Here is an 11,698-nt window from a genome sequence, read left to right as displayed (position 1 = left end):
TTATCATTTTAGCCTTATCTTTCTCCCACGTCCAGGAATTGTGTTCCCAAATACCCAACATTTTCCCCAAAGCACTGTCGGGCGGAATATATTCCCCTTTAACGTTACTTACAGATTGATCGTTACCCAGGCAACTCCCCGTGCCTCCCATTGTTTCTAATTTAATTAACCTTAACAAGGTCCGGTGTCACCTTCTTCCGCATCCCCTTCAGATCCTGACTAGACACCTTACTGTTCGATTAATCTGACCAATTATATGCTTTTTGAGACTTCAACTGTTCTCTATAAATCACTTTTATGTAAGGATAAAAGATATTAGTTAGAAACTGATAGTAAGGCAGTCATGACCTGTAAAAAGAACAGGAGTTAACATTTTATTTCAAAATCTATAAAATCCTTAACCTTAAAAGAAATCATGTTAAAATTTACAGAGTAGAAATGAGATTCAAAACAGTCCTGGATCTCAAGCTCCAGGGAACAAAGCACAAACATTCAATCACCAACAAACAAATGGGCATTCAAACCGAATCACAAAGGGTTAAACTTTCTACTAGCTGTACAGCTCTTTTTTCTCTCTCTCTCTCTCTCTCGCACACACACACACACAAAGACACCATGTCTCACAGACACTTTGCGCTTCCCACAACGACTCCGCTAGCTTTTGTATATTTTTCTGGGCGTCTGGCCATAAGTTAGTTACGAAGTGCACCCTCAGCAGCCCTTCAGCTACGAGCCCTTCTGACACAGGCAATTTTCCATGGACATAGGCTTAATTTTATATATCGCCAATTCCCCGCACTTTTGTACGCCCGACCACCAAGGCAATACTTAAAGGTCTCTTTTCTTACTTTGGTCTGTGCACAGAGTTACCTGGTCATTTCGGCGTGCCCCGTCCCGCAGCAATTCCTGCAGCAAATACCGCTGCCCACCAGTCGCCCGGATATATCATTTAAGACCTTTCCCTACCCGGGTCTTGTGGGAAATTAGAAATGTTGTTTTTGCAGATGGGTGAGGGGGGTGTAGTGGGGGGAAAGGAGGGGGAACATTATACAAACAGAATTCTTGCAGCATGTAGCATGTAGCATAATTAAGGCTAAGACTTTAATGAATATAGAGGGTCTTTTAAAGAAAATAGTTGTAAGCTAGGAAATAACTTTAAAGGGTTGTAGCTGACCACAAAAAGAAGCAGCAAGGGCATTTCACAATAAAGCTAATAATATGATAAGAGAAACTGGAATAAAGAACAAATTGTAACAAACAAGGAACAAAGAGTGCAGACAAGGACAGCAGGATCGCCAGATAAGAACATAACTAACAAGTGAGGTAATCGGCTTATGATAGGATGGGAAAAGGGAGGCGTGATTCCGAATAAGAATGCTTTAATGTATTGTTTTCGCGCCCATTTCTGCTTGATTAGAGAAGCGTCCAGTTCTTGAAAGACTGTAATAAATTGTTCTTGTTTCCAAGGCTTTATCTCAGGCTGATTGATTTGTGAGTGAGTTCTGTTTATCACACTCTGTCTCCTGCGGCCAAGCCATTTTTGTCTCTAATAGGCAATCTCTCCCGGATTCTCTGTGATCTAAACTTATTATCCAATCTACCACGCAAAATCTTATTTGGACTCACTAATGTCCAAGTAGACTATGAATGCTGCTTCACCCCCATCTATGTTATTGGTCACCTCTTGAAGATCCGTGTCACATCGAGTCCGTGAGACACAATTTCCCACGCACAAAGCTGCGCTGACTATCCTTAATCAGTCGTTGCCTCTCTGAATACATGTAAATCCTCTCTCTCAGAATCCCCTCCTCAGTCTCTCACTCGTTCTGTCTGTCCCTCCCAACTTTAGTTAAAGTGATCTCCTACCATGGTCCATTGGACGCCTTGCGTGACTGCACACAGAGCTGCTTTCTTTTGGAAACTGCGTCAGAAACAGTGACTCTCACATTTTCATTGAGTTGGCTTTATTGTTACGTGCACTGAAAAGTTTGAAATGTCAGTTATGGAACCATCTAAGGTACAAGACTCCTGATTACAGATACTTAAGTATTTGGTACAAAATTGAAAGAAATCTACATGAAAGTCCAACTGAAGAATACAATGCAAAAACAAAAGAACGGTCTTGATTTATAGTCCTTTCGGTCTGTGCCAGCACTGAGCCTCCAGACTGCAACAGACCAAATCTCCATACTGCATTGGGCCACGTCTCCAGTCCGCGCTGTGTGAAGTGTCCAGACTGTACTGAGCTAAATTACCAGACCACACTGGGCCAAGTCTTCGGACAATCCTCGGTTAAATCTCGAGACTTTGCCGGGCTGAGTCTCCAGAGCACAGTGGGCTCAGTCTCCAGATGGTGCGAGGCCGACTCTCCAGACTGCACCGGCCCAATATCCAGACCACACTGGGTTTCAAATCTTGTGGCCTCACCTTCCCGTGATGGCTTCAGTCCAGGACCCGCCTCCTCCAGACCCACTGAGTAAATTTAAAAAGTTACAACTTTGGAAAATCACTTCATAAAAGAGAAAATCATGAGAAAAAACATAACGAGTGGAAAAGAGGATCTCCGGCTGGAACATTCGGAAACTGACGCCATCTTTAGTTCCTTACATGGCTATTTCATTCTTCAAAGAATGCATTGAAAACTCAGAGCAGTGTTGTCTATTTTTTTCCAATGCTGTCCCTGCAATATTAACAGAAGGAGACAAAAATGCCCATTGCTGGCCTGTATGCTGCAACTAGATTTGTTTCATTTCTTATAGTAATCGAGCTATAGAGTACAAAGCATGGAGCCGGGCACTTTGGCTCAAACTCGTCTATGGCAACAAAATATTCATCCACACTAAACCTATTTCCTTGCACTTGACCCATATCTTCCTAATCAGTTCATATCTGTGTATTTGTACAAATGTGGTTTATAGATTGTTAATATACCTGACACTACCACCTCTGCTGGCAACTCATTCCATATAACGAACCACACTCTGTGTAAATAAAAAAAGTTGCCCCTCAGGTTGCGTTTTATTTTTTCCCTTTAATTTTAAAATAATGCTCTCTCATCATAAATTGCCCAAATTTGGGAAAAAGAGTTCAATCACCCTACCCATGCTTCTCATGATCGTATACACCTCCATAAGGTTCCCGCTCAGTCTCCTACTCTGAAGAAAGAAATCCCAGCTTGTCCAACGTCTCCCACTAATTTAGACCAATCATTCCTGGCAATGCCCTTGCAAATTCCTTCTGAACTCTTTCCAGTTTAATGACATCCTTCCTATATGAAGGTGACCAAAACGGAACACAATTCTCCAAGCGTGGCCTCACCAAAGTCAATGAACAAAGAACAAAAACAATTACAGCACAGGAACAGGCCCTTCCACCCTCCAACCCTCCGTTGATCCAGATCCTCCATCTAAGTCTGTCGCCTATTTTCTAAGGATCTGTATCTCTCTGCTCCCTGACAACTCACGTGTCTATCCAGATACATCTTAAATGATGGCTAAAAACAATGACTGCAGATGCTGGAAACCAGATTCTGGATTAGTGGTGCTGGAAGAGCACAGCAGTTCAGGCAGCATCAGATACTGCTCCTCGGATGCTGCCTGAACTGCTGGGCTCTTCCAGCACCACTAATCCAGACCTTAAATAATGTTAACACACCTGCGTCTAAAACCTCCACTGGCAACTCGGTCCAGATACCCAACACACTCTGCGTAAAGAACTTTCCACACACTTAATTTTTTCCTCTCACCTTTAACTTGAGACCGCTAGTAATTGAGTCCCCCACTCTGGCAAAAAGCTCTTGCTATCCACCCTGTCTATACGTCTCATGATTTTGTAGACCTCATCAGGTCCCCCCTCAACCTTCGGCTTTCGAATGAAAATAATCATAATCTACTCAACGTCTCTTCATAAGAGAGTTGAACTTCCCACTTCCATACTCAATGCGCTGACTGAATGCCACTGTGCATTTTCAATCAATTCTCACTACCATTTGAAAGAGTGCTTCAAAACATTTTGTAGGTTAGAGAAAGTGCAATAAAATTAATCTCAACCTCGACCAAAGTGTTTCACTCAGAGCAGCCTGGATACAGTTGCATTGCAGTGTTCTGCACAGCTCCCAAATGTCTGGGTTTGCAGATCAATACACTGGTGTGGTCTGCACAGTGTTCCACTCTGGGCAGATTGCCGGCTTGGATGGAGTAGAACCTGATCTATGCAGTGCTCCATGCTGAACGGCTATATCCTCTGCATTAATAACGGTTCTGTGAGGGAATTGAAAATGTCAGATAACTAACGATTCTACTTGATATGGCAGTGCCTTTACTTTATGTTCTTCTTCTTCTGATTTGACCCTCCGTCTCTCACTCCACAAATGATGACGCACAGTACAACATGTTGGTGAATACCCATTGTCCTGGCAGCAGCTATAGCGTATTCATTCAGAAGCAGTCAACCTTTCCTATCACTTTCGGGTCTTTACGGAGAAAGAAAGGATGGCCCTCAGATAAACTATTCCCCTCATTCACGGTTCACAACACCCTCCTCTTAACTCTCCCCATTGCCTAAAAATCTACATCAAAATATCCCGTGTGTACTGGTGGCATTCGGACCATTGGGGACATCAAGGAGAATGAGCAACACTTTCAACGTCCGAACATGTCAGAATGAACCCAACAGTACACAGTGCTTTACCAAGTCCTGTAATCTCTCTTCATTTATGTAATAGATAGGTTGTACTGTTCCTGAAAGATTCACAGGTTCTCATCGACCCACTTTACACTAAGTCTGCCAACTTATTTTTCTTTGCTTAACCATTTATGATTTCTCTACCTCCTTTTGATAATTTAATTTCCTGCCTATATTAGGCTCATTGACAAATTTGATTAGAACGAATTTGATTCTTTTATCTAAAACGTTGTTGCAGTATGAAAATAGTTGAAGACCAAGCACCGGTCACTCTGTCACTTCAGTCATTCGTTTCCGTTATACTGATCAAGACCAATTTATTCCTACTTCTGGTTCAGTAACCAGTCTTCCCCGTATTCCTGTGTAGCAGCTTTGAAAGGATAATTGTTCCCGTCCATTTCCCTGTGTAACAGGTATGAGAGATTAAAAGGTCTGCTCCAATCGCTGAGTAACAGTCTCGAATGGCTGAACGGCCTCATTGTGTTCTTGTTTGATGGGTTGAATAGATTGCATCAGTACTGTTGTAGTTGTGACTGCTGCTGCGCATTTTGGAACCATCAGCGGGCAGCCCACTTCTGACTTTATGGTGTAAGGCCAGTCATGCCTGAGCTGCTGATGGCCCAGAGTGCCTCATGCATGCCCAGTTTCAATTTGCTCTGTCCTTTAAAATTGCATCCTACTTCTCAAGAGTTGGTGCCATATGAAACCATGGGTAGCATATTCAATAAAAGACTGTGACTTTTTATCCACCAGGGCTGTTTGCTGGCACTCCTGCAGATACTGTTCGGGAGAGATACGGCTGTGACAAGTAGGTTGGTGAGAATGTTCTGGTTCACCTGTCAATTTCCACAGTCTGGCTGCTGTGCATTTTAGGCCTCGTCATGCTCAGTCAGTGGTGGCCTGTAGTGATACATTTGGTGATGGACACTGAAGTCTCAGGGAGTATGTTCTGTGTCCTTGCTATACTCTATGGTTCCTCTGATCTAATTTTAATATCGAGGTGAACAGACGCACTTCCGAGGTGAGTTGTGGAGGACAGCAGATGTCTTGCGTCAGGCTATTTCCTCGATCATCTGTTACCAGGAGATATTATCTGGTAATCACTGTTACAAGGAGATGCCTCGAGCTCTGGACTCACTGTTGCAGAATGCCAGCGTATCTCCTTTTGTGATCGTATCCCATTGTGCCCCCACCACTGTTTGCGTCTGTCCTGCTGATGGGACATGATATACTCAGGGACGGAAATCAGGTTCCATGAAACATTACCCATCAAGTTTGATTCTGTGCGTATATACGGTGTCAGGTAGTTTTCTAACCGGGCAAAATAAAAAATAAAGGTAACAACAGAGCAGAGAAAAAAGGCTTAAAATGCTGAATGCAAATGATTTAATTACATTAGAGAGATACGGCTAGAGCGAACTGATATTGTGAACTGAAAAAGCAGAACATTTTACATTTGGGACTGTTATAGAAAATTGAGAAGGAAGTGGGTAAGATCTCGAAATAAGGGGTGGCATCTGTACGATATTAAAAGAGGATTTTACATCAAAGATGATTGGCAGAGCAAAGTGTACAGAGGGATATAAATAGGTATAAAGATTGGGTAAGTATCTTGTAGATGGAGGACAATGCTGATAAAATTGATGTCATCCATTTTAGGAGGAATGTCTGCATAATGGACTATTGTACAAATGATGTAAAATTGCAGCATGCTGCAGTACAGAGGAACGTGAGTGTAATTGTGCATTAATCAGAATAAATTGTTTTGCAGGTAATTTAAAAGACAAAAGGAATATTGTCCCTCAAAGCTATAGGGATGCAGTTTAAAAACAGGGAGGCTATTTTGCAGCTGTAAAAGGTGCGGAGTGAGGTCACATCTGAGTGGTGGTCCATAGGTTTCGTTTCTTTACTTGAGAGAGGATGTATGAGAATTGATGAAGTTATAGAGGAGTTTCACTAGATTGATCCTGGAATTGAGCAGTTTGCTTTATGAGAAGAGATTGAGTAAACTGGGATTATGTTCATTGGAATTAGGAGGAATAAGGGTGACACTTACAGAAAAAATATTAAGTTATGAAGGGAGAAACCTATCAGCCACGATTGAATGGCGAAGCAGACTTGATGGGCTGACCAACCTAATTTCTGCTCCTATGTCTTATGGATTTATGGAACAGATGAGATTGAAGCAAGGAGACTGTTTCCACTAGCAGATGAAATTATAATGAGGGGTCATAGCCTGAAAATAAAGTGGAGCAGATTTAGGACTGAGTTGAGGAGGAACGTCTTTACCCAAAGGGTTGTGAATCTGGGGAAAGCAATACACAGTGAACCAGACGAGGCTACCTAGTAAAAATAGGCAGATCTTTGAACAGTATGGGAATTAAGGGTTATGTTGAGTGTTTGGCGAAATGGAGCTGAGGCAGCGAAAAGATCAGCCATGATCCCATTGAACAGTGTAACGGGCTTGAGGGGCTAGATGGCTTACTCCTGCTCCTAGTTTTATGTTCTTATGTATTGCATTTTTTAAACAAAATGACAGTTGATTGGAGTTTGGGGAGAGGTTTCCATCGTGAGGCTGAGTAGATCGAATGAAACCCACCACATGAATTGGTTTTCGAGCCATCGTGGCGAGAATCACGCTTTTTTTCCCCCATTTCTAACTGCACACCATTCCTTGAGCAACTCTCCACTCATCGGACCTCCTGTAATTAACCCGCATCCCGGGAACCAGTGTCTTCTTTGAAAGCCTATGGTGCACACGAACAAGCGCAGTCTGTGTGGAGCTACGCTGCACAGTCACTGATATTGAGCCTGCACGTGGCAGGCAGGGGATATTGTTGCTCTCTTCAAACCCGCGTTGTAAGCATTGACATAGATCCTCTCCTGGGTGGGGAGGTGCATAATCAGGACTTCCTTACCCCATCCCCCAGAACGAGTAGTGGAGGCCATGACACCAGACCATATCTGCTTAAATGAGGTTGCCATCAGGCTAGAGCAGTCTGAGCCATCTGGAACAATGTACAACATTGTCAGGAGATCACTTTCCTTCTCCACTACAACAGTGTAACGGGAGAACCGGGAGGATCTCAGCATTTGCCTTGAGAAGAATGAAGAAGAAGCAGCAGAATTATTTCAACATCACGAAATGCCTCACGAATCATCTCGCGAAATCTACCATTAATCTCACCACAATCCCTATCACTCAGATTGTACAGAAACAGTTTGGCTGGAGCTTAGAAACAGCAAGGAGAAGCAAATAATTGTCGGAGTTGGATACCAAAGTCAAAACTGGAGGTCAAATGTTGTACATGTTATAAACAGGAAAGTAATTATTCCAGAAATTGTTGGCAAATCTTAGCAGGTCTGGCAACATCTGTAGGAAGACAGCAAAGGTAATGTTTCAAATTTGCGAACTTTTCATCAGAATAGATTTTGTTTTAGACATCCAGCATCTTCCGTCTTTGTTTGATTTTAGATATGTGAGTAATGTGCGTACAGGAGAATTAATGGGTGACTTGATCTGGGAAGTAGGTGAAGGGGTGAGTCAGAAGTGCAGGGGATCGGTCAGTCATAGGTGAAGTCCCTGTACACCAGAGTTTGCTTGAGGTGAAATTCTCGGATGAGGGGAAACGAGGTCATGTCAGAGGTAACCCACAGGAATTCAACGCCATCTGAACACATGTGACAGATTTGGAGGAAGGTGGAAACATTCAGTAACTCGCAGCTGATCATTGCGGTGGCACAATGGGTCAGTGGTTAGCAGCTGCCTCACATCGCCAAGAACACAGGGTCGACTCCACTCTCTGGCGACTGTCTGTGAGGAGGTTACACACGCACTCAGTATCCATGTTCAGTTTTCCTCTCTGGGTTGGCCTGGGCCTCCTTCACCACGAAATTTCTTCCCAGGCCACCTCCACTGCCAAATGCAGCACTTCAACTCCCACTCCTACTCTGCCAAGAACATGCAAGTCATGGACATTCTCCACCGGCAAATCCAAGCCATTCGACTCCTGAAGGGTGAACATCTTATCATTTTGCCCTGGGACTCTCCAGCCACAAGACATCAACGTTGACTTCATCAGGTTTCCTCAAATTCACTCATGTCCCCACCCCATCCCAGATCTAACCCTCCAACTCGGCACCACCCTCTTGAACTAATATACCTATCCATCATCTTTTGCATATGTCCGTTCCACTATTCCTTCAGAACTGTCACTATCACTCACACCTTCATCTACCTATTGCCTTCTTGGATACCTTCCCTCCGCCCTTTTATTTAGTACTCAGCCCTCTTCCCACCTGCACCCTCACATTCATTATGAAGGTCTTATGCCCGAAACGTCGGCTCTCCTGCTCCTTCTTTGCTGCCTGATGTGCTGCGCTTTTCCAGCGCCACACTTTTTCACTCTGATATCCAGCATCTGTAGTCGGAACGTTTTCCTCCCACAGTCCAAGAAGGCATACTTGAGGTGAATTAGCCATGCGAAACTGCTCCACAATATTTGGGGATGTGCAGGCTAGGTGGATAAACTGCCGATAATGCAGAGTTACAGTAATAGATTACGGGTGTGTCTGCTGGGATGCACTTCAGAGGGTCTGTTGGACTCCATGGGCTGATGGATCTGTTTCCACATTACAGGGATTCTATAATTTTTATATTGGTGTCTCTGTCAACAGTTCCCATGACGGACATAGACGTGTTGCCCTAATTTACCTTACCAAAGTGCAACATCTCACGTTTATCGGAAATAAAGTCAGTATGCCACTCCTTGGCCCTTCGGCCAATTTGATCAATGTCCCATTCTACCCTGAGGTAACCTTCTTTGCTATTAACAGAAACAAAAGTTTTGCTGTTATCAGCCGACATTCTACCTATTCCTAACATATTCATATCCAAATCATTAAACAAATGACAAAATCCAATGAACTCAGCACCGATTATTGTATCACACTTCTAGACACTGGCCTTCGGTCTGAAAAGCATCCCTCCACCAATTCCCTGTCTCTTACCTTCGATGCAATTGCCTCCAGCTCTCCGCAGTTTCTACGTAATCAAAGTTTGTCCAACAGTTTCCCTTATGGAAACTTGTCGAACGTCTGACTGAAGTCAATATGGACAATGTCTATGTTTTCATCAATCTTCTATGTCACAGCTTCAAAAACACTCAATCAACTTAGTGGCAAAGCCATGCACAAATCCATGTTCACTATCCCGTACCAGATCATGCCCTTCCAAATACATGGAAATACTACATCTCAGAATCCACTCTGGCAACTTACCCACTACTGACATCAGGCTCACCTCGCCCTTTACCATTTTCTTTCGTAAATCATGGCACAACATAAGCAATCATCCAGCCTTCTGGCACCTTACTGGTGGCTATTCATAATACAAGCATCTCAGCAAGGTACCCAATAAGCATTTTCCGAGTTAGCCAAATAGTTCTAAGATACACTTGATCAAGTCTGACAGATTTATCCACCTTTATGCATTTTAAGACTTCCACACCTTTTCTTCTTTAAAATGGACACTTTATAAGATATGACTATTTATTTCCACAACTTCTCGAACTTCCACGTTCTTCTCCTCAGTAAATAATGACGCAATATGCTCGCAGACAAACTCATCTATCTTCTGTAGTTCCACACATAGGCGACCTTAATGATCTTTAAGAGGCCCTATTAAAAATCGCATAACACCAGATTATAGTGCAACAAGTTTGCTAAGAAGTACGTCAGGTAGCTCGTGTTCAATGTGTTATCACTTGGTACAAGTTGAAGCATCACATATAGCACTACAGGAATCAACAGCTCCAGAGAAAGAGGACGAGAGATCATAATCTGAGAAAATTAGACTATAATGTTCCAATAACAGAATGTTCCATCCGCCATTCCTGTGCGGATTGATCTATACTATTATTGGGTTTGGCAATGTCTTTATTTCAAGATTCTGAAGCATGTCATCGACAGCTGTCCATGAAAAGCCCCTCAGTATCTCTCTGTCGATAATCCAAACACCTGCCAGTTTTTATAATATATTTAAACTGACTTCCTCAATGCTTTCTCTCTCTCATTCAACCTTTTGGATTCAATCACCCCAACACACACACACAGAGATACTAATAGTTGAGAGTAGGTTAAATGTCATCCTCCTATCCCTTTATAGCAGGTTAAATGTCATCCTCCTATCCCTTTATAGCAGGTTAAATGTCATCCTCCTATCCCTTTATAGCAGGTTAAATGTCATCCTCCTATCCCTTTATAGCAGGTTAAATGTCATCCTCCTAGACACTTTATAAGATATGACTATTTATTTCCACAACTTCTCGAACTTCCACGTTCTTCTCCTCAGTAAATAATGACGCAATATACTCGCAGACAAACTCATCTATCTTCTGTAGTTCCACACATAGGCGACCTTAATGATCTTTAAGGGGCCCTATTAAAAATCACATAACACCAGATTATAGTGCAACAAGTTTGCTAAGAAGTACGTCAGGTAGCTCGTGTTCAATGTGTTATCACTTGGTACAAGTTGAAGCATCACATATAGCACTACAGGAATCAACAGCTCCAGAGAAAGAGGACGAGAGATCATAATCTGAGAAAATTAGACTATAATGTTCGAATAACAGAATGTTCCATCCGCCATTCCTGTGCGGATTGATCTATACTATTATTGGGTTTGGCAATGTCTTTATTTCAAGATTCTGAAGCATGTCATCGACAGCTGTCCATGAAAAGCCCCTCAGTATCTCTCTGTCGATAATCCAAACACCTGCCAGTTTTTATAATATATTTAAACTGACTTCCTCAATGCTTTCTCTCTCTCATTCAACCTTTTGGATTCAATCACCCCAACACACACACACACAGAGATAGTAATAGTTGAGAGTAGGTTAAAGGTCATCCTCCTATCCCTTTATAGCAGGTTAAATGTCATCCTCCTATCCCTTTATAGCAGGTATATGAGACAGAATTCCTTCCTGCTCTTCCTAAGCAGCAATGTCAATGT

Source organism: Chiloscyllium plagiosum, chromosome 50 (genome assembly GCF_004010195.1).
Source record: "Chiloscyllium plagiosum isolate BGI_BamShark_2017 chromosome 50, ASM401019v2, whole genome shotgun sequence".
Taxonomy (NCBI): Eukaryota; Metazoa; Chordata; class Chondrichthyes; order Orectolobiformes; family Hemiscylliidae; genus Chiloscyllium; species Chiloscyllium plagiosum.
This window is presented reverse-complemented; position numbering follows the sequence as displayed.